General features: G+C 38.7%; 1 protein-coding gene across 2 annotated transcripts in view; it reads right to left on the bottom strand.

Annotated features, from left to right (window-relative positions):
• LOC127606352 (uncharacterized) overlaps positions 1-5,971 on the bottom strand; it is a 674,358-nt gene that overhangs the window by 618,249 nt on the left and 50,138 nt on the right. The window lies entirely within an intron of this gene.

The raw sequence follows: 5,971 nt of genomic DNA, 5'->3' as shown, positions 1-5,971 counted from the left end.
GGGAGGCTTTGAGTGAAAGTTTCTTTAACTTTATTTTTCCAGTCTTATGACTTTCTTCTCAAATGCCTTTGGGATGTAGAAAAGAGATGATTTTCTCACCTCAGGTTTATTCTTGTTTAAATCTCTTTTTGCAGTACAGTACTTAGTTTTCATATTCTTTTATCTTTATTCTTTTAATATTTGAGGTTGTTGAGACGGTTTGACATCATGGATCATTTGTACTTCAGAAGAGGGCATCGAGTCTCGTGGACTTGATGCCCTAATATCAACAAGAATTTAAAAAAAAAATAATTTCAAGTGTGCTTTTAGCTTCCCAAGTTCAGTAGTATTCTCTTAATTTTACTGTCCATGAAAAGAAAAACTTCATCCCCCCCACCCCTCCTCGGCACTTTTGCTCTTCCTTTTTAGACAATCCCGCAGTCGACTCCACCATGTCAACAGACCAAAAACTATGCAGGAATTGATTCTATTTTCATCTCTATTTGCTTTCCACATGCCAAGTTTCCAGCTCAAGTTCGAATGTGGCTTCATTTGTAACGTGGGGGAACACGAAAGACCCAAGATGTTTCCTGTGTGATGCAGCACATTGTTCACTTTGCATCAAGTTGGGAAAAGTGCCAAAAGTGGTCAAGCGATGATTTGTAGCTTCATCCCACCTGTGTGCGTGTGTGTGCGCGCGTGTGCGTGCGTGTCACATTTGTAATCGTTTTGGATTTTTTGCTTTTCTTATTAAATACATTTACTTTTAACTCGTTTTTGGTGCAGATGTGTTAGTTTTTTTGCAAGAAAAAAATAGGTCACTAAGTATTGGGTGTAAAGTACAAAATACAAAAATCCATCTTATTCTGAAATAAATTCATTGAGTGTAAAGCTCATATCTGAAATTAATTAACAAAGGTGAAAAACATTTTTGCTGTAACTATAGTAAACGTGAACTACTTCTACAAACAAATCTTTTTAATTAGTTTCGCATTTTTTTTATTTTGTTAACGGAAATGCTTTTTTATATTCAAACTATTTTGCTGCTGAAGTACAAAACTGAGTGGACTGTGCGCGTGTTTGTGTGTGCGTGCGTGTCTGCCTGTATGTATGTGTGTTCTAATGAATGAATAAATCATGACTCGTTGTTTTGAGCTGCCCCAAGATGAAGCGCAGTGGCGTGGTGGAATGAAGGAACACTCGGATGAGTTGTGTGTGGACGAGCTTCCCATCAAACTTGCCACGCCAACCGGGAAGGTCTTCCTTCCGAGAAGAGCGGTGGAAGCCGCGACGCTTCTCGAGGCTCTCGGAGACGCTGTGCGGTAGGTGGTCCGATACTTGGGCCAAGTGTTCCCTCAGTCTTCTTTTCCCCGTTACGTCCTTTCCACTCGCCAACTCGCGGACGTGACAGATGTCGTCTCTGGTTTAAGCTAGGCCAGACTGAATATACATCAGCTCACGTCACTGAAATGTTGGCTTTTTTCCCCCCACAATCACATGAAGTTGGTGATGAAAACGTGGACTGTTCGCGGTGGTCAAACTTTTACGATCGTGTAACTTGATGGCGAGGTCCTCAACTGTCCTCATCTCAACTGTGGCGAACAATTGACACATGCCTGTCATTTTAGCACTTTTCCAAATGTAACGTCATTCTTTCAATATTAGGCTTTTATTCTTCTAGGAATTGGGCCCTCTTTTGGCTGTCGTTTCGGTTGCTGTCACATTATTTTTGTTCTTGTAAAATTCTGTTTTTACTGGGATATTAATATTTGTAATACAAAAAAAATACAAGGTGACAACTTCATTTAAATCAAATTGACTTTTTTCAAGGCATCTTTATTTTGTAAAATCACACTTTTCCTTCTCATATTACAATCTTTTATTGAAAGTTTATTCCCCCAATCCTATTTTTTAAATTAAATTTGCTCATGCAAACTACATTTTCTTTGAAATCTCTTTTCTTTCTCCAGCTTTATTAGAGAAAAATATGACTTCCCCCTCATAATATAACATATCTTTTGGGTGATATTAAAACTGCCGTTGGATCTAAAACCAATTTTCTCACTATTTTACAATGTCATCCTTTAAGTCTGCATTTCACTGACACACTTTGACAGAGAAAGAAGCATACGGTGTGCATGTGAGCGGAGTAGCTCACTGGTCCGGGAAATGATGAAAGACCTTCAAGTCAACAGTACTGATTCAATCAAGATTGACTAAGGCGAGGAAGAAAAGCCAGCCATGAAGACACACTCACGGGCACGTTCCAGGATTTGAGCTTCTTGGTACTTGGAGTTCCTGGTACTAAAAAGGCTTCTGCTCTTGGACCTGTTTTGAAGCACCCACAATTTTAGTAGTGAATCAGTTTCCAGAAAGAATTGCTCAGTACCTCAGTTCCTCTCGCATGATATTAATCGTTTAGTTTGGTGTTTTTAAACACTAAGCAAACCAAATAAACAAGAATACAACTACTCTGTAATTGATGGAAAAATCAATTGTAAAAAAAATATTAAATAGCAACAGCCCTAAAAAATGTATTATACAAATTAACCCCTAATTTGGCAAGATGCCACAATCAGAGGAAAACGACAAACTCTGTAGTAAGAAGTCGTCTGTTCCATATAAATCAGCAAATCATTTTACTGCTGACATAAAACTTGACAATAATTCCAGTGTTGGTGATGAAACTTCGCAGTGTGTGCGTATTATCTGCAAAAATGACAAAAGACAGTTCACCCACTGTAGTTCTCATTGTCTCAGTTGTACTTAAGTTTTACTGCTTGATTCGCTTATGATGTTCTCACAAATGTAATTACAAATGCTGCTTTTACATGGTCTTCATGGAAGCTCACTTTTCTTTTCACACACTAGCCTTCCCGAGAACAAGAAACTGCTCGCCTAGTTACAACACCATCCTCGTATGATGGAATAGATTGCGTGATGACACAAATCCAGCACAAAATGAGGCATTTTAATCAGCATTTATTAACCCTTTCATGCACCCTGTAACATGATAAGCTGTCCACTGTGGTAACAGCTGTCCATGAAAGGTTTAAACAAATCTTAGTTTGTCTGAAACTTCCAAGCCATGCAAATTTAATGAATTCATCCAGGCTTCGTCAACATCAATCGGAGTGCATTTCAACGCTGCTTCTGTGTCATCATGTTCCTGCAAATAGCAGGAAAAAAACCTTCCCCAAAGAGGATGCTAAACAGCTGCACGGCACATCTGGAACAGTGGCAACATGCCTGAAAGCTGCTGGAAAAAGGTGGGATGCAAATGGCTGCGGGTTGAAATGATCCAGAAGGATCACATAATAATAACGTGCGGTGAAGTACAAGAACAATAAATGTGTTCATAGCACACGCTTGATTGTTTGGATTCTCAGCAGCAAGCAGTTCAGACTGTGGACAAATCTCGCCCCATTATTGACATTCTCTTGTGTGCTGCCGAAAGTACGACCACCCCGAACATATTGTGACACAAATCTAAAGGGAGCTGGATGGCGATACGATGGGCATTGTGTACCTAATATTGTGTCCAATGAGTGTTAAGTTTGTCAAGGGAGGACAAGTGCAAGCGTTGAGGTACAGTCAGCTCTGGACTCCAACATCGTTTTATGGACAGGAACACCTCATGTGGTGGCCCTTTATTTCTCCACAGGCAAGCACACCGCAAACTTCCTGGAAAACAACCAGAACCAGGGCTACAGCCTGAGTGTGTGTGTGTGTGTGTGTGTGTGTGAGAGTGAGTGAGTGTGTCAGCACACATTACAATCGAACACCTTTGGCCAAAGATTGTATTATCTGTCTGTTACTATCCGTCTGAACAACATTTACATGTTCACTCTCCCTGCCCCCATAACTTTCAAAACATATGTTTTGCCTGTACCTTTTTTCCCCTTATTCTTGAGAACAAAAGAGTGGACATGAGAAGCCAACACACTGCTGTCCAAAAACAAGGTTTGGGTTATACAAAAAAAAAAGAAAAAAAAAATAATCATGTGAAGACCTCGTTTAGGAAGGTGTTTTTTTATGTTTTATTTTTTACCAGGAAACGACCATGTATATCGTAAGGCGTTTTTAGCCGAAAAAAAACAACCATGTATCGTCAGGCTTTTTTTTTTACCCCCCCAAAAAAAGACCATATACAGTAAGACGTTTTTAGCCCAAAATAACAACCATGTAAGTAAGGTAAGGCGTTTTCAGCCGACAAAAAGGACCATGGAAACTAAGGCATTTTCTGCCCAAAAAACGACCATTTATAGGAAGGCGTTTTTAGCCCAAAAAAACCACCATGTATAGTAAGGCATTTGTAGCCCCCCAAAAAACCGACCATTTATAGGAAGGCGTTTTCAACCACAAAAAAAAAAACGACCATGTATCGCGAGGCTTTTTTTTTTAACCAAAAAAATGACCACCAAACTAAGGCATTTTCTGCCCAAAAAACGACCATGTACCGTAAGGCGTTTTTAGCCCCAAAAACGACCATGTACAGTAAGGCGTTTTCAGCTGAAAAAAACAACCATGTATAGGAAGGTGTTTTTAGCCGAAAACAACGACCATGTATTGTAAGGCGTTTTTAGCCCAAAAAAAAACGACCATCTATAGAAAGGTGTTTTTAGCTTAAAAAAAAAAAATAAGAACGACTATGTCTCATAAGGCATTTTTAGCTGATAAAAAAACCGACCATATATAGTAAGGCATTTTTAGCCGAAAAAAACGACCATGTATAGTAAGGCATTTTTAGCCCAAAAGAACAACCATGTATAGGAAGGCGTTTTTAGACCAAAAGAACAACCATTTATAGTAAGGCGTTTTTAGCCGAAAAAAACCCCGACCATGTATTGGAAGGCGTTTTCAGCCGAAAAAAACGACCATCATCGAAAGGCATTTTCAACCAAAAAAACGACCATGTATAGAAAGGTGTTTTTAGCCCCCCCCCAAAAAAATGACCATGTCTCATAAGGCATTTTTAGCCGCTAAAAAACCGACCATGTATAGTAAGGCGTTTTTAGCCGAAAAAAATACGACCATGTATAGTAAGGCGTTTTTAGCCGAAAAAACGACCATGTACAGTAAGGCGTTTTCAGCTGAAAAAAACAACCATGTATAGTAAGGCGTTTTTAGCCGAAAACAACGACCATGTATTGGAAGTAATTTTTAGCCGTAAAAAAACGACCATCTATCGAAAAGCATTTTCAACCGAAAAAAATGACCATGTATAGTCAGGTGTTTTTAGCCGAAAAAAAACGACCATCTATCGAAAAGCATTTTCAACCGAAAAAAATGACCATGTATAGTCAGGTGTTTTTAGCCGAAAAAAAACGACCATGTATTGGAAGGCGTTTTCAGCCGAAAAAAACGACCATCTATAGAAAGGTGTTTTTAGCTAAAAAAAAAAAATAACGACCATGTCTCATAAGGCATTTTTAGCTGATAAAAAACCGACCATGTATAGTAAGGCGTTTTTAGCCGAAAAAAACGACCATATATAGTAAGGCATTTTTAGCCCAAAAGAACAACCATGTATAGGAAGGCGTTTTTAGCCCCCCCCCCCAAAAAATGACCATGTCTCATAAGGCATTTTTAGCCGCTAAAAAACCGACCATGTATAGTAAGGCGTTTTCAGCCGAAAAAAACGACCATGTATTGTAAGGCGTTTTTAGCCCAAAAAAACGACCATCTATAGAAAGGTGTTTTTAGCTAAAAAAAAAAAAATAATAACGACCATGTCTCATAAGGCATTTTTAGCTGATAAAAAACCGACCATGTATAGTAAGGCGTTTTTAGCCGAAAAAAAATACGACCATGTATAGTAAGGCGTTTTTAGCCCAAAAAACAACCATGTATAGTAAGGCGTTTTTAGCCGAAAACAACGACCATGTATTGGAAGTAGTTTTTAGCCGTAAAAAAACGACCATCTATCGAAAAGCATTTTCAACCGAAAAAAATGACCATATATAGTCAGGTGTTTTTAGCCGAAAAAAAA

Source organism: Hippocampus zosterae, chromosome 8, assembly GCF_025434085.1.
Source record: "Hippocampus zosterae strain Florida chromosome 8, ASM2543408v3, whole genome shotgun sequence".
In the NCBI taxonomy this organism is placed as follows: Eukaryota; Metazoa; Chordata; class Actinopteri; order Syngnathiformes; family Syngnathidae; genus Hippocampus; species Hippocampus zosterae.
This window is presented reverse-complemented; position numbering and strand designations above follow the sequence as displayed.